Source organism: Triticum dicoccoides, chromosome 7A, assembly GCF_002162155.2.
Source record: "Triticum dicoccoides isolate Atlit2015 ecotype Zavitan chromosome 7A, WEW_v2.0, whole genome shotgun sequence".
Lineage (NCBI taxonomy): Eukaryota > Viridiplantae > Streptophyta > Magnoliopsida > Poales > Poaceae > Triticum > Triticum dicoccoides.
Genome location: NC_041392.1, coordinates 310,465,145 through 310,489,734, shown reverse-complemented (window position 1 = coordinate 310,489,734; position 24,590 = coordinate 310,465,145).

Below are 24,590 nucleotides of genomic sequence, written 5' to 3'. Positions count from 1 at the left end.
CCTAGGGAGATCAACATGAATAGCAAAAGATTCACAGAAAGAAGCTACTATCTCAGAGTCAAGTCCATATTTAGTGCTAAATTTACGGAAAACATCGGCATCCATAAAAGATTTAACACAATCAAATTTAGGTGTCATACCTGACTCCTTACCTTCGTCGAGGTCCCAATCATTAGAGTTGCGTTTAATTATTTCCAATAAATCCCATTTGAATTCAATAGTCTTCTTCATAAAAGAGCCAACACAAGAAGTATCGAGCATGGTGTGATTGTTATCAGAAAGCAGAGCATATAAATTTTGAATAATCATTTCTCTTGAGAGATCATGATTAGGGCATGAATATAACATTGATTTAAGGCTCCCCCAAGCTTGAGCGATGCTTTCTCCTTCGTGAGGCCAAAAATTATATGTATAATTGCGACCACGATGAACAAGATGCATAGGATAAAACTTCTGATGAAATTCCAATTTCAATCGTTTGTAGTTCCATGACCCCGTATCATCACATAGCCTGTACCATGTCAATGCATCTTCCTTGAAAGATAAAGGGAAGACCTTCTTCTTAATAACATCTCCGGGTACACCTGCAAGCTTAAATAATCCACAAATTTCATCCACATATATTAGGTGCTCATCAGGATGCGTTGTTCCGTCTCCTGCAAAAGGATTAGCTAGCAGTTTTTCTATCATATCCGAAGGAATTTCAAAGCAGACATTTTCATTTTCAGTAGGTTTAGTAGGTTGTGGAGCAACTCTTTTCTCTACTGGTCGGGGTGAAGATACCCCGAACAAGCCCCTCAAACGATTACTTTCCATAGTAACAAGTGACAGTAAATTTCAGCACACTATATAAATTTTTCCTTACCAAATTCCAGCTACCAAAGGCGCTTCACTCCCCGGCAACGGCGCCAGAAAAGAGTCTTGATGACCCACAATTATAGGGTATCTATCGTAGTCCTTTCGATAAGTAAGAGTGTCGAACCCAACAAGGAGCAGAAGGAAATGATAAGCGGTTTTCAGCAAGGTATTCTCTACAAGCACTAAAATTATAGGTAACAGATAGTTTTGTGATAAGATAATTGGTAACGAGAAACAAGTAACAAAAGTAAATAAAGTGCAGCAAGGGGACCAATCCTTTTTGTAGCAAAGCACAAGCCTGGACAAACTCTTATACGATGTAAAGCGCTCCCGAGGACACATGGGAATTATCGTCAAGCTAGCTTTCATCACGTTCATATGATTCACATACGGTACTTTGATAATTTGGTATGTGGGTGGACCGGTGCTTGGGTGCTGCCCTTAATTGGACAAGGATCCCACTTATGATTAACCTTTGTTGCAAGCATCCGCAACTACAACATAAGTATTAAGGTAAACCTAACCATAGCATGAAACATATGGATCCAAATCAGCCCCTTACGAAGCAACACATAAACTAGGGTTTAAGCTTCTGTCACTCTAGCAACCCATCATCTACTTATTACTTCCCAATGCCTTCCTCTAGGCCCAAATAATGGTGAAGTGTCATGTAGTCGACGTTCACATAACACCACTAGAGGAGAGACAACATACATCTCATCAAAATATCGAACGAATACCAAATTCACATGACTACTAATAGCAAGACTTCTCCCATGTCCTCAGGAACAAACGTAACTACTCACAAAGCATATTCATGTTCATAATTAGAGGAGTATTAATATGCATATAGGATCTGAACATATGATCTTCCACCAAATAAACCAACTAGCATCAACTACAAGGAGTAATTAACACTACTAGCAACCCACATGTACCAATCCCGGACTTGGAGACAAGAATTGGATACAAGAGATGAACTAGGGTTTTGAGAGGAGATGGTGCTAGTGAAGATGTTGATGGAGATTGCCCTCTCCCGATGAGAGGAGCGTTGGTGATGACGATGACGATGATTTCCCCCTCCCGGAGGGAAGTTTCCCTGGCAGAACAGCTCTGCTAGAGCCCTAGATTGGTTCCGCCTAGGTTCCGCCTCGTGGCGGCGGAGTCTCATCCAGAAAGATGGCTTCTCATTTTTTTTCTCATCGAAAGACCCCATATAGCAGAAGATGGCCATCGGAGGGCCACCAGGGGGCCCACGAGGTAGGGGGCACGCCCAGGGGGGTAGGGTGTGCCCCCACCCTCGTGGGCAGGGTGTGGCCCCCCTGGTGAACTTCTTGCACTCAGTATTTTTTATATATTCTAAAAACGTCTTCCGTGAAGTTTCATGACTTTTGGAGCTGTGTAGAATAGGTCTCTAATATTTGCTCCTTTTCCAGCCCAGAATCCCAGCTACCGGCATTCTCCCTCTTTATGTAAACCTTGTAAAATAAGAGAGAACAGGCATACGTATTGTGACATAATGTGTAATAATATCCCATAATGTAATAAATATCGATATAAAAGCATGATGCAAAATGGACGTATCACCCCCCTCCGACATGGTGCCGGAACGGGTCTAGATTGGTTTTCGGTGGCTACGGAGGCTTGCGGCGGCGAAACTCCCGATCTAGGTTATTTTCTGGTGGTGTCTGTATTTATAGGAATTTTTGTCGTCAGGAACAAGTCAGGGGGGTCCCCGAGTCATCCACGAGATAGGGCAGCGCGCCTGGGGGGTGGGGGTAGGGCGCGCCCCCACCCTCGTGGATGGCCCGGGACTCTTCTGTGCAAACTCTTTTACTCCGGGGGCTTCTTTTGGTCCATAAAAATCATCAAAAATTGGCACATCAATTGGACTCCGTTTGGTATTCCTTTTCTGTAAAACTCAAAAACAAGGAAAAAACAGAAACTGACACTGGGCCCTAGGTTAATAGGTTAGTCCCAAAAATCATATAAAATACAATAAAAATGCATATAAAACATCCTAGATGGATAATATAATAGCATGGAACAATAAAAAAATTATAGATACGTTGGAGACGTATCAGTATTTCCCTCAGTTATGAAACCAAGGTTATCGAACCAGTAGGAGAACCAAGCAACACAACGTAAACAGCCCCTGCACACAAATAACAACACCTCGCAACCCGACATGTTAAAGGGGTTGTCAATCCCTTTCGGGTAACGGCGCCAGAAATTGGTGTGCGACGGTAAAAAGGTTGTAGTAGATTCGATAAATAGATCGCAAATAAAATAAAGTGCAGCCAAGTATTTTTGTATTTTTGGTTTAATAGATGTGAAAAGAAAAGCAAGGAAAAAGTAGATCGCAAAGGAAAATATATGAGAAATAAGACCCGGGGGCCGTAGGTTTCACTAGTGGCTTCCCTCGAGAAAAATAGCAAACGGTGGGTAAACAAATTACTGTTGGGAAATTGATAGAACTTCAAATAATTATGACGATATCTAGGAAATGATCATTACATAGGCATCACGTCCAAGATTAGTAGACCGACTCCTGCCTGCATCTACTACTATTACTCCACACATTGACCGCTATCCAGCATGCATCTAGTGTATTAAGTTCATGGAAAAATGGAGTAATGCAATAAGAACGATGACATGATGCAGACAATATCCGTTTATATATATGGCGGTAATATAGATCTCATCATTTTATCCTTAGTAGCAACGACACATACGTGTCGGTTCCCTTTCTGTCACTGGGATCAAGCACCGTAAGATCGAACCCACTACCGGGCACCTCTTCCCATTGCAAGATAAATAGATCGAGTTGCCAGACAAAACCCAAATATAGGATAAGAAATACGAGGCTATAAGAGATCATGCATAAAAGAGATTAAAGAAACTCAAATACTTTCATGGATATAAAAACATAGATCTGATCATAAACTCGAAGTTCATCGATCCCAACAAATACACCGCAAAAGAGTTACATCACATGGATCTCCAAGAGACCATTGTATTGAGGATCAAGAGAGAGAGATGAAGCCATCTAGCTACTAACTATGGACCCGAAGGTCTACAAAGAACTACTCACGCATCATCGGAGAGGCACCAATGGAAGTGGTGAACCCCTCCGTGATGGTGTTTAGATTGGATATGGTGATTCTGGACTCTGCGGCGGCTGGATGAATATTTCGTCTACTGCCCTAGGGTTTTGGGAATATTTGGGTATTTATAGAGAAAAGAGGTGGTCCGGGGGGCACCCGATGTGGGCACAACCCACCGGGGCGTGCCAGGGCCTCCTGGCGCACCTTCGTGGGTTGTGCCCCCCTCGGGGCACCCCCCGGGTGCAACCAGGGCCCATCTGCTTCCTTTTGGCCCATAAAAAATCATTGTAATGTTTCGTGCCATTTGGACTCCGTTTGATATTGATTTCCAGCGATGTAAAAAACATGGAAAAAACAGGAACATGAAATAGCACTGGGCACTGGGCACTATGTTAATAGGTTAGTACCAAAAAATGATATAAAATGATTATAAAACATCCAAGTTTGATAATAAAAGAGCATGGAACAATCAAAAATTATAGATACGTTGGAGACGTATCAGCATCCCTAAGCTTAACTCCTACTCGTCCTCGAGTAGGTAAGTGATAAAAACATAATTTTTGATGTGGAGTGCCATTCATCAAGTCATATCATATTCTTTTCTTTATAACATGGACATTTGGACTTTTATGTGATTCCAAGCAATAGTCTAGTTTTGACATAATAATTTAGATACTCAAGCATATCAAGAAGCAACCATGTCTTTCAAAATATCAACGCTAAAATAAGTTATCCCTAGCCCATCATGCTCAAACATTGATCCATTCATGAAACACACTCAAATATTAACTACACCCAATACATGGGCATGATCATATTGCCTCCTAGTTGGTGCTTTTTATAAGATAAGATGGAGACTCAAATTTCAAAATAAAAATTGCATAAAGTAAACGATAGACCCTTCGCAGAGGGAAGTAGGGATTTGTAGAGGTGCCAGAGCTCAAAGAGAAAAAATTGATATAAAAAACATTTTAGGAGGTGTATCCATCCCACCAACGAAAACGACTTAGAGTTCCGAATACTTTCCATGCATAGATATATCAAAGGCGGTTCCCAAACAGAAAATAAAGTTTATTCCTTTTTCCATCATAACTTTCACTTTCCATGGCTAACCGTATCCATGGGTGCCCTCCATACCAACACTTTCCAAGGAATTTATTATTTGACAACATAAAGTAAATTCATTTTTGTTTTTGCATTTCGGGACTGGGCATCCCTAATACCTTTGCCTTACTCTCATGCAATGACAAGTGAATAAACACTCATCTTGAGAATAACACATCTAGCATGGAAAATATTAGCCACCCCTCACCGCTCCGCGAGCGAAACAGACACACAAAAGAGAAGTTTATTTTGAAAATTAGAGATGTCACATGCAAATTTTCTTAGAACAGCAGAAGAATACCACGTATAGGTAGATATAGTGGACTGATGTGGCAAAACTGGTTTAAAGGATTTGGATGCACAAGTAAAGGTCATACTTAGTGCGAAATGAAGGCTAGCAAAAGATTGGAAAGCGACCAACCAAGAAACGAATAATATCATAAGCAAGCATTAAGCATAATCAACACCAAATAATGCACCACAAGTAGGGTATAATTTTCATTGCATGACTATTGACTTTCGTACTTGCATGGGGAATCACAAACCTTAACACCCATATTCTTACTAGAGCACAATTACTCATCAACATAACTCACATATCACATCATCATATCTCAAAACTATTACTAAGAATCAAGTTTATTTTTTCCAATGATCTTCATGACATTTTCTTTACTTTATCCTTCTTGGATATCTATCACTTTGGGACTATTTCTCATGAGTTGCTTTTCATAAGCTCAAACAAATATAAGTGAAGATCATGAGCATAACAAATTTTCTTTCTCTCAAAATAATTTAAGTGAAGCAAGAGAGAATTTCTTCAAAATTTTACTAACTCTCAAACAAATCTAAGTGAAGCAAGAGAGTATTTCTTCAAAAATAACAAAGCACACCATGCTCAAAAAGATATAAGTGAAGCGCTAGAGCAAGTCCTAGCTCATAAAAGATATAAGTGAAGCATAGAGAGCAATTCTAACAAGTCATGACATAATTTTGGCTCTCTCAAATAGGTGTGTCCACCAAGGATTGATAACTTAAAACACAAAATAAAACAAGAAAAGACACATATCATACAAGACGCTCCAAGCAAAACACATATCATGTGACGAATAAAAAGATAGTCTCGAGTAAAATACCGATAGTTGTTGGAAGAAAGCGGGGATGCCACTCGAGGGCATCCCGAAGCTTAGTTGGTTGCTCATTCTTGGATAATATCTTGGGATGCCGGGGCATCCCCAAGCTTAGTATCTTACATACTTCCTTCATCCATCGTAAGAAAACCCAAAACTTGAAAACTTCAATCACACAAAACTCAACAAAGCCTTCGTGAGATCCGTTAGTATAAGAATAATAAACCACTACTATAAGTGCTATATCAAGCCAATTCATATTTTGTTTTTGTATTATATCTACTGTATTCCAACTTTTCTATGGCAAAAACTCATCAAAGAAAACCATAGAGCCATCAAAATAAGCACACAACACAAAGAAAATAGAATCTGTCAAAACAGAACAGTCTGTAGCAATCTGACTATTTCAAATACTTCTGTAACTACAAAAACTTTGAAAAATTAGGACGACCTGAGAAATTTGCATATTGATCTACTGCAATGGGAATGGGCATTTTATCACTCTCTGGTATAAATGAAAATTAATTTCGTGAGCATAAACTTTCTGTTTTTTCAGCAAGACCAAACAACTATTGCCCAAGAAGATCCTAAAGGCTTTACTTGGCACAAACACTAATTAAAACATAAAAAACACAATCATAACAGTAGCATCATTGTGCTAACACTCAAGAACAGGAAGCAAACAGCAAAAATAAATTTTATTCATTGGGTTGCCTCCCGACAAGCGCTATAGTTTTACGCCCTTAGCTAGGCATAACGCAAGGATCTAGGTTTTGTCATCTTTGGTTCGAGATCCATAAGATGCCCTCATGATTGATTCATAGGGTGGATTAATTCTAGTTCTAGGAAAGTGTTCCATACCCTTACTCAAAGGAAATTGGAACTTAATATTGCCTTCTTTCATATCAATCACGACACCGATAGTGCATAAAAACGGTCTACCAAGAATAATTGGACAAGACGGATTGCAATCAATATCAAGAACAATAAAATCTATGGGAACATAATTCCTATTTGCAAGAATAAGAACATCATTAATCCTTCCCATAGGCTTTTTAATAGTGGAATCCGCCAAGTGCAAATTCAAGGAACATTCTTCAAGATTGGTAAGACCAAGCACATCACATAAAGATTTCGGAATTGTGGAAACACTAGCACCCAAGTCACACAAAGCAAACACTGATAATTTTTAATCTTGACATTGATAGTAGGTTCCCATTCATCATACAATTTTCTAGGAATTGAAACTTCTAATTCCAATTTTTCTTCAAGAGCCTTCATCATAGCATCGACAATATGTTTAGTAAAAGCTTTAATTTGTTCATAAGCATGGGGTGAATTTATCATGGATTGCAACAAAGAAATACAATAAATCAAAGAACGACTATGATAATTAAAGTCTTTGTAATCCAAAATAGTGGGTGCATCACTACCTAAAGTTTTGACCTCTCCAAACCCACATTCATCAATTTTCTCAACAAGATTTTCACCCTTCGAAATATTGGGACACCTTCTACCTAAAGTTGACTGTTATCCAGTCCCTTTTTCATCATTCTTAACTTTAATAAACAAGTAATCAATAGAAGAAACACCAATCATTTTAAGATCTTCATCATCTTTGCAAGAATAATCACTAGAAAAAGCTTTTTCCAAAATTTTCTTTTAGCTCTAAGCATAGCAGTTCTTTTCTTACTTTCATCCATAGAAACACAAAGAGATTTAATTGATTCATCTAATTTAGGGAAAAAAATTCATCTTGAGATTTTCCACATCATGAACAATTCTATCAACACTTCTAGACAAATCATCAATTTTGTTCAACTTTTCTTCTGTGGAAGTGTTGAAAACTTTTTGTGTGTTGATAGATTCTTTAATATTATTCTCAAGATCAGAGGTGTTCCTATTATTATTATAGGATTGATTTCCATAGGAATTACCATAATTATTAGAGGAATTACTAGGAAAAGGCCTAGGATTAAAATTACCTCTATGAGCATTGTTGTTGAAATTATTTCTAGAGATAAAATTCACATCAATGGCATCACTATTTTTCTCAATCAAAGTAGAGGCATATCATTAAAATCAATAGCAACACTTTTACTAGCAACCAATTTCACAAGAGGATCAACTTTATCACTCAAAGAAGAAATTTCTTCAACTGAATTAACTTTTTTTACTAGTAGGAGCTCTTTTGGTATGCCATTGAGAATAATTTGCCATAATATTATCAAGCAATTTGGTGGATTCACCCAAAGTAATTTCCATAAAAGTACCACCCGCTGCGAAATCTAAAAGATTACGAGAAACAAAATTCAATCCTGCATAAAATATTTATATGATCATCCAAAGATTTAACCCATGAGTTGGGCAATTCCTTAGCATCATTTTTATCCTTTCCAAGATTGCGCAACATGCTCATGTTCAAGTTTCTTGAAATTCATGATCTTTGTTCTAAGGGAAATAATTTTTGTGGGAGGAAAATACTTAGTGATAAAAGCATCTTTGCACTTATTCCAAGAATCGATATTATTGCGAGGCAAGGAAGAGAACCAAATTTTTGCAGAATCACGCAAAGAGAACAGAAATAATTTCATCTTGACCACATCATTGCCCACATATTTTTCTTTTGCATATCACATAATTCCATGAAGGTATTAAGATGGGACGTGGCATCCTCATTAGGAGTACCGGAAAATTGGTTTTTCATAACAAGATTCAGCAAAGCAGTATTAATGTCACAAGTCTCCGCACTAGTGGCGGGAGGAGCAAGCGGAGTGCCAATAAAATCATTGTTGTTGGTATTTGAGAAATCACATAACTTGGTGTTCTCTTGAGTCATGATGACCACACAACAAGATTGCATTCAAAAACAGATCCGGCAAGAAAATGGCTAACGGAAAAAGAGAGGCGAATAAAACGACAATTTTTTCTGAAGTGGGGGAGAGGAAAACGAGAGGCAAATGGCAAATAATGTAAATTGCAAGGAGATGATATTTGTGATTAGGAACCTGGTATATGTTGAAGATCCTCCCCGGCAACGGCGCCAGAAATTCTCCTTGATGGTAGATGGAACTACGTCGGTATTTCCTCGGAGAGGGAGGGATGATGTGTTGGGGAATGCAGTATTTCAAAATTTTCCTATGATCACGCAAGATCTATCTAGGAGATGCATAGCAACGAGAGGGGAGAGTGTGTCCATGTACCATCGTAGACTGAAAGTGGAAGTGTTAAGTAACGCGGTTGATGTAGTTGAACGTCTTCGCGATCCAACCGATCAAGTACCGAACGCACGACACCTCCGCGATCTGTACACGTTTGGCTCGGTGACGTCCCTCGTACTCTTGATCCAGTTGAGGTCGAGGGAGAGTTTCGTCAGCACGACGGCGTGATGACAGTGATGATGAAGTTACCGACGCAGGGCTTCACCTAAGCACTACAACGATATGACCGAGGTGGAAATATGTGGAGGGGGCACCGCACACGGCTAAGACAACTGTCAACTTGTGTGTTCTAGGGTGCCCCCTGCCCTCGTATATGAAGGAGCAAGGGGGGAGGCCGGCCGGCCCTCATGGGTCGCGCCCCAAGTAGGATTCCTACTAGGAATAGTAATCCTATTCCTAGTAGGTTTCCAACAAGGGAAGATGGGGGGAATGAAGGAGAGGGACAGAGGGAGAAGGAAAGGGAGGGCGCGCCGCCCCCTCCTAGTCCAATTCGGACTCCTCAAGGGGGGGAGAAGCCCTAGGGCCCTCTCCTCTCTCTCTCTCTCACAAGGCCCATGTTGGCGCATTAGTCCCCCCGAGGTTTCCGATAACCCCCCGGCACTCCGATATATATCTGGTGACCCCGGAAATCATCCGGTGTCCGAATAACATCGTCCAACATATCAATATTTATGTCTCGACCATTTAGAGACTCCTCGTCATGTCCGTGATCACATCTGGGACTTCGAACTATCTTCGGTACATCAAAACACATAAACTCATAATACCGATCGTCATCGAACTTTAAGCGTGCGGACCCTACGGGTTCGAGAACTATGTAGACATGACCAAGACTCATCTCTGGTCAATAACCAATAGTGGAACCTGGATGCTCATATTGGTTCCTACATATTCTGCGAAGATCTTTATCGGTCAAACCACATAACATCATACATTGTTCCCTTTGTCATCGGTATGTTACTTGCCCGAGATTCGATCATCGGTATATCAATACCTAGTTCAATCTCGTTACCCGCAAGTCTCTTTACTCGTTTCGTAATGGAACATCCCGCAACTAACTCATTAGTCACATTGCTTGCAAGGCTTATAGTGATGTGCATTACCGAGAGTCAATAATATAGATAACATAGTAATGATTCTAACACCCATGGAGTCTTTATGTTGATCATGTTTTGCTTGTGAGAGAGGCTTAGTCAATGGGTCTGCAACATTCAGATCCATATCTATCTTGCAAATATCTATGTGTCCCTCCTTGACTTGATCATGGATGGAATTGAAGCGTCGCTTGATGTGCTTGGTTCTCTTGTGAAATCAGGATTCCTTTGCCAAGGCAATTGCACCAGTATTGTCACAAAAGATTTTCATTAGACCTGATGCACTAGGTATGACACCTAGATCAGATATGAACTCCTTCATCCAGACTCCTTCATTTGCTGCTTCTGAAGCAGCTATGTATTCCGCTTCACACGTAGATCTCGCCACGACGCTTCGCTTAGAACTGCACCAACTGACAGCTCCACCATTCAATAAAAATACGTATCTGGTTTGTGACTTAGAGTCATCCGGATCAGTGTCAAAGATTGCATTGACGTAACCGTTTACGACGAGCTCTTTGTCACCTCCATAAATGAGAAACATATCCTTAGTCCTTTTCGGGCATTTCAGGATGTTCTTGACCACTGTCCAGTGATCCACTCTTGGATTACTTTGGTACCTCCCTGCTAAACTAATAGCAAGGCACACATCAGGTCTGGTACACAACATTGCATACACGATAGAACCTATGGCTGAAGCATAGGGAATGACTTTCATTTTCTCTCTATCTTCTGTAGTGGTCGGGCATTGAGTCTGACTCAACTTCACACCTTGTAACACAGGCAAGAACCCTTTCTTTGCTTGATCCATTTTGAACTTCTTCAAAACTTTATCAAGGTATGTGCTTTGTGAAAGTCCAATTAAGCGTCTTGATCTATCTCTATAGATCTTGATGCCCAATATATATGCAGCTTCATCGAGGTCTTTTATTAAAAAATTCTTATTCAAGTATCCTTTTATGCTATTCAAAAATTCAGTATCATTTCCGATTAGCAATATGTCATCAACATATAATATCAGAAATGCTACAGAGCTCCCACTCACTTTCTTGTAAATACAGGCTTCTCCAAAAGTCTGTATAAAACCATATGCTTTGGTCACACTATTAAAGTGTATATTCCAACTCTGAGAAGCTTGCACTAGTCCATAAATGGATCGCTGGAGCTTGCACACTTTGTTAGCACCTTTTGGATCGACAAAACCTTCTGGTTGCATCATATACAACTCTTCTTTGAGATATCCATTAAGGAATGCAGTTTTGACATCCATTTGCCAAATTTCATAATCATAAAATGCGTCCATTGCTAACATGATTCAGACGGACTTAAGCATCGCTACGTGTGGGAAGGTTTCATCTTAGTGAACTCTTTGGACTTGTCAAAAACCTTTTGCAACAAGTCATGCTTTGTAGACAGTAACATTAACGTTAACGTCAGTCTTCTTCTTGAAGGTCCATTTATTCTCTATGGCTTACTGATCAATGGGCAAGTCAACCAATGTCCACACTTTGTTCTCATACATGGATCCCATCTCATATTTCATGACCTCAAGCCATTTTGCGGAATCTGGGCTCATCATCGCTTCCTCATAGTTTGTAGGTTCGTCATGGTCAAGTAACATGACTTCTAGAACAGGATTACCGTACCACTCTAGTGCGTATCTTACTCTGGTTTACCTACGGGGTTCGGTAGTAACTTGATTAGAAGTTTCATGATCATCATCATTAGGTTCCTCACTATTTGGTGTAGGAATCACATGAACTGATTGCTATGATGGACTACTTTCCAATAAGGGAGTAGGTACAATTACCTCAGCAACTTCTACTTTCCTCCCACTCACTTCTTTCGAGAGAAACTCCTTCTCTAGAAAGGATCCATTCTTAGCAACGAATATCTTGCCTTCGGATCTGTGATAGAAGGTGTACCCAACAGTCTCTTTTGGGTATCCTATGAAGACACATTTTTCCGATTTGGGTTCGAGCTTATCAGGTTAAAGCTTTTTCACACAAGCATCGCAACCCCAAACATTAAGAAACGACAACTCGGGGTTCTTGCCAAACCACAGTTCATAAGGTGTCGTCTCAACAGATTTCGATGGTGCCCTATTTAACGTGAGTGCAGTCGTCTCTAAAGCATAACCCCAAAACAATAGCGGTAAATCAGTAAGAGACATCATAGATTGCACCATATCTAATAAAGTGCGGTTACGACGTTAGGACACACCATTGCACTATGGTGTTCCAGGTGGCGTGAGTTGCGAAACTATTCCACATTGTTTCAAATGAAGACCAAACTCGTAACTCAAATATTCTCCTCCACGATCAGATCATAGAAACTTTATTTTCTTGTCACGATGATTTTCCAGTTCATTCTGAAATTGTTTGTACTTTTCAAATGTTTCACACTTATGTTTCATCAAGTAGATATACCCATATCTGCTCAAATCATCCGTGAAGGTCAGAAAATAACGATACCCGCCACGTGCATCAACACTCATCAGACCGCATACATTAGTATGTATTATTTCCAATAAGTTTTTTGCTCGTTCCATTGTTTTGGAGAACGGAGTCTTAGTCATCTTGCCCATGAGGCATGGTTCGCAAGCATCAAGTGATTCATAATCAAGTGACTCCAAAAGTCCATCACATGGAGTTTCTTCATGCGCTATACACCAATATGACCTAAATGGCAGTGCCAAAAATAATTTGCACTATCATTATTAAACTTATATTTTTGGCTTCAATACTATGAATATGTGTATCACTACTATCAAGATTTAGTAAAAATAGACCACTCATCAAGGGTGCATGACCATAAAAGATATTAATCATATAAATAGAACAACCATTATTCTCTGGTTTAAATGAATATCTGTCTCGCATCAAACAAGATCCAGATATAATGTTCATGCTTAACGTTGGCACCAAATAACTATTATTCAGGTCTAATACTAATCCTGAATGTAGATGTAGAGGTAGCGTGCCGATGGCGATCACATCGACTTTGGAACCATTTCCCACGCGCATCGTCACCTCGTCCTTAGCCAATCTTCGTTTAATCCGTAGCCCCTGTTTCAAGTTGCAAATATTAGCAACAGAACCAGTATCAAATACCCAGGCGCTATTGTGAGCATTAGTAAGGTACACATCAATAACATGTATATCAAATATACCTTTCACTTTGCCATCCTTATCCGCCAAATACTTGGGGCAGTTCCACTTCCAGTGACCAGTCCCTTTGTAGTAGAAGCACTCAGTCTCAGACTTAGGTCCAGACTTGGGCTCATTCACTTGAGCAGCAACTTGCTTGTTGTTCTTCTTGAAGTTCCCCTTCTTCCCTTTGCCCTTCTTCTTGAAACTGGTGGTCTTGTTGACCATAAACACTTGATGCTCCTTCTTGATTTCTACCTCCGCAGCCTTTAGCATTGCGAAGAGCTCGGGAATTTTCTTATCCATCCCTTGCATATTATAGTTCATCATGATGCTCTTGTAGCTTGTTGGCAGTGATTGAAGAACTTTGTCAATGACACTATCATCAAGAAGATTAACTCCCAGCTGAATCAAGTGGTTGTGGTACCCAGACATTCTGAGTATATGTTCACTGACAGAACTATTCTCCTCCATTTTGCAGCTGTAGAACTTATTGGAGACTTCATATCTCTCAATCCAGGCATTTGCTTGAAATATTAACTTCAACTCCTAGAACATCTCATATGCTCCATGATGTTCAAAACGTCGTTGAAGTCCCGGTTCTAAGCCGTAAAGCATGGCACAGTGAACTATCGAGTAGTCATCAACTTTAATTTGCCAGACGTTCTTAACATCATCAACATCTGCAGTAGGCTTGTCACCCAGCAGTGCTTCTAGGAAGTAATTGTTCTGTGCAGCAATGAGGATAATCCTCAAGTTACGGACCCAGTCCGCGTAATTGCTACCATCATCTTTCAACTTAGCTTTCTCTAGGAACGCATTAAAATTCAACGGAACAACAGCACATGCCATTTATCTACAACAACATAGACATGCAAAATACTATTAGGTACTAAGTTAATGATAAATTAAAGTTTAGTTGATCATATTACTAAAGAACTCCCACTTAGATAGACATCCCTCTAATCATCTAAGTGATCACGTGATCCATATCAACTAAACCATGTCCGATCATCACGTGAGATGGAGTAGTTTTCAATGGTGAACATCACTATGTTGATCATATCTACTATATGATTCACGCTCGACCTTTTGGTCTCAGTGTTCCGAGGCCATATCTGCATATCCTAGGCTCGTCAAGTTTAACCCGAGTATTCTGCTTGTGCAAAACTGGCTTCCACTTGTTCTATGTGAACATAGAACTTATCACACCCGATCATCACGTGGTGTCTCGGCACAACGAACTGTAGCAACGGTGCATACTTAGGGAGAACACTTATACCTTGAAATTTAGTGTGAGATCATCTTACAATGCTACTGCCGTACTAAGAAAAATAAGATGCATAAATGATAAACATCACATGCAATCAAATAAGTGATATGATATGTCCATCATCATCTTGTGCCTTTTGATCTCCATCTCCAAAGCACCGTCATGATCACCATCATCACCGGCTTGACACCTTGATCTCCATCGAAGCATCGTTGTCGTCTCGCCAACTATTGCTTCCACGACTATCGCTACCACTTAGTGATAAAGTAAAGCAATTACATGTCGATTGCATTTCATAGAATAAAGCGATAACCATATGGCTCCTGCCAGTTGCCGATAACTATGTTACAAAACATGACATCCCATACAACAATTTATATAATCATGTCTTGACCATATCACATCACAACACGCCCTGCAAAAACAAGTTAGATGTCCTCTACTTTGTTGTTGCAAGTTTTACGTGGCTGCTATGGGCTTCTAGCAAGAACCATTCTTACCTACGCATCAAAACCACAATGTAGTATAGTGCTTGCTTTTTGATTTTCAGAAAGAACCCTGTTCATTGAAACCGATTCAACTAAAGTTGGAGAAACATACACCCACTAGCCACCTGTGTGTGAAGCACGTCGATAGAACCAGTCTCGCGTAAGCGTACACGTAATGTCAGTCTGAGCCGCTTCATCCAACAATATCGCTGAATCAAGAATGAACTAGTGACGACAAGCAATATGTATATACCCACGCCCACAACTCCTTTGTGTTTTACTCGTGCATATAACATCTACGCATAGACCTGACTCGGATGCCACTGTTGGGGAAAGCAATATTTGAAAATTTTCCTACGATCACGCAAGATCTATCTAGGAGATGCATAGCAACAAGAGGGGAGAGTGTGTCCATGTACCCTCGTAGACCGAAAGCGGAAGCATTAAGTAACGGGATTGATGTAGTCGAACGTCTTCGCGATCCAACTGATCAAGTACTAAACGCACGGCACCTCCGCGTTCTGCACACATTTAGCTAGGTGGCGTCCCTTGTACTCTTGATCTAGTTGAGGCCGAGGGAGAGTTTTGTCAGCACGATGGCGTGATGATGGTGATGATGAAGTTGCCGACATAGGGCTTCGCCTAAGCACTACAACGATATGATCGAGGTGGAAATCTGTGGAGGGGGGCATTGCACACGGCTAAGACAACTGTCAACTTGTGTGTTCTAGGGTGTTGGGGAACGTAGTAATTTCAAAAAAATTCCTACGCACACACACAGGATCATGGTGATGCATAGCAACGAGAGGGGAGAGTGTGTCCACGTACCCTCGTAGACCGAAAGCGGAAGCGTTAGCACAACGCGGTTGATGTAGTCATACGTCTTCACGATCCGACCGATCCAAGTACGGAACGCACGACACCTCCGAGTTCAGCACACGTTCAGCTCGATGACGTCCCACAAACTCCGATCCAGCAGAGCTTCACAGGAGAGTTTCGTCAGCACGACGGCGTGATGACGGTGAGGATGATGCTACCGACGCAGGGCTTCGTCTAAGCACCGCTATGATATAATCGAGGTGGATTATGGTGGAGGGGGGCACCGCACACGGCTGGAATAGATCAATAGATCAAGTTGTGTGTCTAGAGGTGCTCCCCTGCCCCCGTATATAAAGGAGCAAGGGGGGAGGCCGGCAGGCCCTAGAGGGCGCACCAGGAGGAGGAATCCTCCTCCTAGTAGGAGTAGGATTCCCCTCTTTCCTACTCCTACTAGGAGGGGGAAAGGAAGGGGGAGAGGGAGAAGGAAAGGGGGGCGCCGCCCCCCTCTCCTAGTCCAATTCGGACTAGAGGGGGAGGGGCGCGTGGCCTGCCCTAGGCCAGCCCTCTCTCTCTCTCCACTAAGGCCCATAAGGCCCACTATTTCTCCCGGGGGGTTCCGGTAACCCTCCGGCACTCCGGTTTTCTCCGAAACCACCCGGAACACTTCCGGTGTCCAAATATAGTCGCCCAATATATCGATCTTTACATCTTGACCATTTTGAGACTCCTCGTCATGTCCGTGATCATATCCGGGACTTCGAACTACCTTCGGTACATAAAAAGACAAAAACTCATAATATCGATCGTCACCAAACTTTAAGCGTGCGGACCCTACGGGTTCGAGAACTATGTAGACATGAACGAGACACGTCTCCGGTCAATAACCAATAGCGGAACCTGGATGTTCATATTGGCTCCCACATATTCTACGAAGATCTTTATCGGTCAAACCGCATAACAACATACGTTGTTCCTTTTGTCATCGGTATGTTACTTGCCTGAGATTCGATCGTCGGTATCTCAATACCTAGTTCAATCTCATTACCGGCAAGTCTCTTTAATTGTTCCGTAATACATCATCCTGCAACTAACTCATTACTTACAATGCTTGCAAGGCTTATAGTGATGTGCATTACCGAGTGGGCCCAGAGATACCTCTCCGACAATCGGAGTGACAAATCCTAATCTTGATTTATGCCAATCAACAAGTACCATCGGAGACACCTGTAGAGCACCTTTATAATCACCTAGTTACGTTGTGATGTTTGGTAGCACACAAAGTGTTCCTCCGGTAATCGGGATTTGCATAATCTCATAGTCATAGGAACATGTATAAGTCATGAAGAAAGCAATAACAGAAAACTAAACGATCAAGTGCTAAGCTAACGGAATGGGTCAAGTCAATCACATCATTCTCCTAATGATGTGATCCCATTAATCAAATGACAACTGATGTCTATGGTTAGGAAACATAACCATCTTTGATTAACGAGCTAGTCAAGTAGAGGCATACTAGTGACACTCTGTTTGTCTATGTATTCACACATGTACCAAGTTTCCGGTTAATACAATTCAAGCATGAACAATAAACATTTATCATGATATGAGGAAACAAATAATAACTTTATTATTGCCTGTAGGGCATATTTCCTTTAGTCTCCCACTTTCACTAGAGTCAATAATCTAGATTACGCAGTAATGATTCTAACACCCATGGAGTCTTGGTGCTGATCATGTTTTGCTCGTGGAAGAGGTTTTGTCAATGGGTCTGCAATGTTCAGATCCGTATGTATCTTGCAAATCTCTGTGTCTCCCAGCTAGACTTGATCCCGCATGGAGTTGAAGCGTCTCTTGATTTGCTTGGTTCTCTTGTGAAATCTGGATTCTTTTGCCAAGGCAATTGCACCAGTATTGTCACAAAATATTTTCATTGGACGCGATGCACTAGGTATGACACCTAGATCGGATATGAATTCCTTCATCTAGACTCCTTCATTCGCTGCTTTCGAAGCAGCAATGTACTCCACTTCACATGTAGATCCCGCCATGCCGCTTTGTTTAGAATTGCTCCAACTGACAGCTCCACCGTTCAATATAAACACGTATCTGGTTTGCAATTTAGAATCATCCGGATCAGTGTCAAAGCTTGCATCAACATAACCATTTATGATGAGCTCTTTTTCACCTCCATAAACGAGAAACATATCCTTAGTCCTTTCCAGGTATTTCAGGATGTTCTTGACTGCTGTCTAGTGATGCAGTCCTGGATTACTTTCGTACCTCCTTGCTAAACTAATAGCAAGGCACACATCAGGTCTGGTACACAACATTGCATACCTAATAGAGCCTATGGCTGAAGCATAGGGAACATCTTTCATTTTCTCTCTATCTTCTGCAGTGGTCGGGCATTGAGTCTTACTCAACTTCACACCTTGTAACACAGGTAAGAACCCTTTCTTTGCCTGATCTATTTGGAACTTCTTCAAAACTTTGTCAAGGTATGTGCTTTGTGAAAGTCCAATTAAGCGTATTGATCTATCTGTATAGATCTTGATGTCTAATATATAAGCATCTTCACCGAGGTCTTTCATTGAAAAACTCTTATTCAAATATCCTTTTATGCTATCCAGAAATTCTATATCATTTCCAATCAACAATATGTCATCCACATATAATATTAGAAATGCTACCGAGCTCCCAATCACTTTCTTGTAAATACAGGCTTCTCCAAAAGTCTGCATAAAACCATATGCTTTGATCACACTATCAAAACATTTATTCCAACTCAAAGAGGCTTGCACCAGTCCATAAATGGATCGCTGGAGCTTGCACACTTTGTTAGCACCCTTTGGATCGATAAAACCTTCAGGTTGCATCATATACAACTCTTCTTCCAGAAATTCATTCAGGAATGCAGTCTTTGCATCCATTTGCCAAATTTCATAATCATAAAATGCGACAATTGCTAAAAGGATTCAGACAGACTTAAGCATCGCTACGAGTGAGAAGGTCTCATCGTGGCCAACTCCTTGAACTTGTCGAAAACCTTTCGCAACAAGTCCATCTTTGTAGACAGTAACATTACCATCTTTGTCTGTCTTGTTCTTGAAGATCCATTTATTCTCGATGGCTTGCCGATCATCAGGAAAGTAAACCAAAGTCCATACTTTGTTCTCATACATGGATCCCATCTCATATTTCATGGCCTCAAGCCATTTTGTGGAATCTGGGCTCATCATCGCTTCCTCATAGTTCGTAGGTTCGTCATGGTCTAGTAACATGACCTCTAGAACAGGATTACCGTACCACTCTGGTGCGGATCTTACTCTAGTTTACCTACGAGGTTCAGTAGTAACTTGATCTGAAGTTTCATGATCATTATCATTAGCTTCCTCACTAATTGGTGTAGGTGTCACGGGAACCGGTTTCTGTGATGAACTACTTTCCAATAAGGGAGCAGGTACCGTTACCTCATCAAGTTCTACTTTCCTCCCACTCACTTCTTTCGAGAGAAACTCCTTCTCTAGAAAGGATCCCTTTTTAGAAACAAAAGTCTTACCTTCGGATCTGTGATAGAAGGTGTACCCAACTGTTTCTTTTGGGTATCCTATGAAGACACATTTCTCCGATTTGGGTTCGAGCTTATCGGGTTGAAGCTTTTTCACATAAGCGTCGCAGCCCCAAACTTTAAGAAACGACAACTTCGGTTTCTTGCCAAACCATAGTTCATAAGGAGTCCTCTCAACGGATTTAGATGGCGCCCTATTTAACGTGAATGCAGCCGTCTCTAAAGCATAACCCCAAAATGATAGTGGTAAATCAGTAAGAGACATCATAGATCGCACCATATCTAGTAAAGTATGATTACGACGTTCAGACACACCATTACGCTGTGGTGTTCCGTGTGGCGTTAGTTGCGAAACTATTCTGCATTGTTTCAAATGAAGACTAAACTCATAACTGAAATATTCTCCTCCACGATCAGATTGTAGAAACTTTATTTTCTTGTTACGATGATTTTCCACTTCACTCTGAAATTCTTTGAACTTTTCAAATGTTTCAGACTTATGTTTCATCAAGTAGATATACCCATATCTGCTCAAATCATCCGTGAAGGTGAGAAAATAACGATATATGCCGCGAGCCTCAATATTCATCGGGCCACACACATCAGTATGTATGATTTCCAACAATTCTGTTGCTCGCTCCATAGTTCCGGAGAACGGCGTTTTAGTCATCTTGCCCATGAGGCACGGTTCTCAAGTACCAAGTGATTCCAAAAGTCCATCAGAATGGAGTTTCTTCATGCGCTTTATACCAATATGACCTAAATGGCAGTGCCACAAATAAGTTGCACTATCATTATCAACTCTGCATCTTTTAGCTTCAATACTATGAATATGTGTATCTCCACTATCGAGATTCAAAAAGAATAGAACACTCTTTAAGAGTGCATGACCATAAAAGATATTACTCATATAAATAGAACAACCATTATTCTCTGATTTAAATGAATAAACGTCTCGCATCAAACAAGATCCAGATATAATGTTCATGCTCAACGCCGGCACCAAATAACAATTATTCAGGTCTAATACTAATACCGAAGGTAGATGTAGAGGTAGCGTGCCGACCGCGACCACATCGACTTTGGAACCATTTCCCACGCACATCGTCACCTCGTCCTTTGCCAATCTTCGCTTAATCCCTAGTCCCTGTTTCGAGTTGCAAATATTAGCAACAGAACTAATATCAAATACCCAGGCACTACTGCGAGAATTAGTAAGGTACACATGAATAACATGTATATCACATATACCTTTGTTCACCTTGCCATCCTTCTTATCCGCCAAATACTTGGGGCAGTTCCACTTCTAGTGACCAGTCTGTTTGCAGTAGAAGCACTCAGTCTCAGGCTTAGGTCCAGACTTGGATTTATTCTCTCAACTTGTTTGCCGTTCTTCTTGAAGTTCCCTTTCTTCTCCCCTTTACCCTTTTTCTTGAAACTGGTGGTCTTGTTAACCATCAACACTTGATGCTCCTTCTTGATTTCTACCTCCTTAACCTTTAACATTGTGAAGAGCTCGAGAATTGTCTTATCCATCCCTTGCATGTTATAGTTCATCACGAAGCTCTTGTAGCTTGGTGGCAGTGATTGAAGAACTCTGTCAATGACACTATCAACAGGAAGATTAACTCCCAGTTGAGTCAAGTGGTTATGGTACCCAAACATTCTGAGTATATGTTCATTGACAGAACTATTCTGCTCCATCTTGCAGTTGTAGAACTTATTGGAGACTTCATATCTCTCAAACCGGGCATTTGCTTGAAATATTAACTTCAACTCCTGGAGCATCTCATATGCTCCATGACGTTCAAAACGTTGTTGAAGTCTCGGTTCTAAGCCGTAAAGCATGGCACATTGAACTATCGAGTAGTCATCAACTTTGCTCTGCCATACATTCATAACATCTCGTGTTGCTCCTGCAGCAGGTTTGGCAGCTAGCGGCGCTTCCAGGACGTAATTCTTCTGCGTAGCAATGAGGATAATCCTCAAGTTACGGACCCAGTCCGTGTAATTGCTACCATCATCTTTCAACTTTGCTTTCTCAAGGAACGCATTAAAATTCAACCGAACAACAACACGGACCATCTATCTACAATAACATAAACATGCAAAATACTATCAGGTACTAAGTTCATGATAACTTAAAGTTCAGTTAATCAAATTATTAAAGAACTCCCACTTAGATAGACATCCCTCTAATCATCTAAGTGATCACGTGATCCATATCAACTAAACCATGTCCGATCATCACGTGAGATGGAGTAGTTTTCAATGGTGAACATCACTATGTTGATCATATTTTCTATATGATTCACGCTCGACCTTTCGGTCTCCAGTGTTCTATGGCCATATCTGCATATGCTAGGCTCCTCAAGTTTAACCCGAGTATTCTGCATGTGCAAAACTGACTTGCACCCGTTGTATGTGAACATAGAGCTTATCACACCCGATCATCACGCGGTGTCTCGGCACGACGAAATTTCGCAACGGTGCATACTCAGGGAGAACACTTGTACCTTGAAATTTAGTGAGAGATCATCTTATAATGCTACCGCCGATCTAAGAAAAATAAGATGCATAAAAGATAAACATCACATGCAATCAATATAAGTGATATGATATGGCGATCATCATCTTGTGCTTGTGATCTCCATCTCCGAAGCACCGTCATGATCACCATTGTCATCGGGGTGACACCTTGATCTCCATCTTAGCATCATTATCTTCTCGCCAACTGTTGCTTCTACGACTATCGCTACCACTTAGTGATAAAGTAAAGCAATTATAGGGCGATTGCATTGCATACAATAAAGCGACAACCATATGGCTCCTGCCAGTTGCCGATAACTCGGTTACAAAACATGATCATCTCATACAACAAAATATAGCATCATGTCTTGACCATATCACATCATAATATGCGCTGCAAAAACAAGTTAGACGTCCTCTACTTTGTTGTTGCAAATTTTACGTGGCTGCTACGGGCTGAGCAAGAACCGTTCTTACCTATGCATCAAAACCACAACGATAGTTTGTCAAGTTGGTGCTGTTTTAACCTTCTCAAGGACCGGGCGTAGCCATACTAGGTTCAACTAAAGTTGGAGAAACTGACACCCGCCAGCCACCTGTGTGCAAAGCACGTTGGTAGAACTAGTCTTGCGTAAGCGTACGCGTAATGTCGGTCCGGGCCGCTTCATCCAACAATACCGCCGAACCAAAGTGTGACATGCTGGTAAGAAGTATGACTTGTATCGTCCACAACTCACTTGTGTTCTACTCGTGCATATAATATCTATGCATAAACCTGGCTTTTATACCACTGTTGGGGAACATAGTAATTTCGAAAAATTTCCTACGCACACACAGGATCATGGTGATGCATAGCAACGAGAGGGGAGAGTGTGTCCAGGTACCCTCGTAGACCGAAAGCAGAAGCGTTAGCACAACACGGTTGATGTAGTCGCACGTCTTCACAATCCGACCGATCCAAGTACCGAACGCACGACACCTCCTAGTTCAGCACACGTTCAGCTCGATGACGTCCCACGAACTCCGATCCAGCAAAGCTTCACGGGAGAGTTTCGTCAGCACGACGGCGTGATGATGGTGATGATGATGCTACCGACGCAGGGCTTCGCCTAAGCACTGCTACGTTATAATCGAGGTGGATTATGGTGGAGGAGGGCACCGCACATGGCTGGAATAGATCAATAGATCAAGTTGTGTGTCTAGAGGTGCTCCCTTGCCCCCGTATATAAAGGAGCAAGGGGGAGGCCGGCTGTCCCTAGAGGGTACGCCAGGAGGAGGAATCCTCCTCGTAGTAGGAGTAAGATTCCCCTCTTTCCTACTCCTACTAGGAGGGGGAAAGGAAGGGGGAGAGGGAGAAGGAAAGGGGGGCCCCACCCCCCTCTCCTAGTCCAATTCGGACCAGAGGGGGAGGAGCGCACGGCCTGCCCTAGGCCAGCCCTCGTTCTCTCCACTAAGGCCCACTATTTCTCCAGGGGGGGGGGGGTTCCGGTAACCCTTCAGCACTCCGGTTTTCTGTGAAAACACCCGAAAAACTTCCGGTGTCTGAATATAGTCGTCCAATATATCGATCTTTATGTCTCGACCATTTCGAGACTCCTCGTCATGTCCGTGATCATATCTGGGACTCCGAACTACCTTTGTTAGATCAAAACACAAAAACTCATAATACCGATCGTCACCAAACTTTAAGCATGCGGACCCTACGGGTTTGAGAACTATGTAGACATGACCGAGACATGTCTCCGGTCAATATTTCCTTCATAGGGTGCCCCCTGCCCCGTATATAAAGGAGCAAGGGGAGGAGGCCGGCCGGCCCTCATGGGGTGCGCCCCAAGTAGGAGTCCTACTAGGAATAGGAATCCTATTCCTAGTAGGTTTCCAACAAGGGAAGAGAGGGGGAAGGAAGGAGAGGGAGAGAGGGAGAAGGAAAGGGAGGGGTGTCGGTGTCAATATCAGTGGATCTCGGGTAGGGGGTCCTGAACTGTGCGTTTGAGGTTGATGGTGACAGGAGACAGGGAACACTATGTTTACCCAGGTTCGGGACCTCTCGATGGAGGTAAAACCTTACGTCCTACTAGATTAATATTGATGAGTATGGTGGTTACAAGAGTTGATCTACCACGAGATCGTAATGGCTAAAACCCTAGAAGTCTAGCCTATCTGATTATGATTGTTCTTCTCTAAGGATCTAGCCCTACGGTTTATATAGACACCGGAGGGATCTTGGGTTACATAAAGTCAGTTACCGTG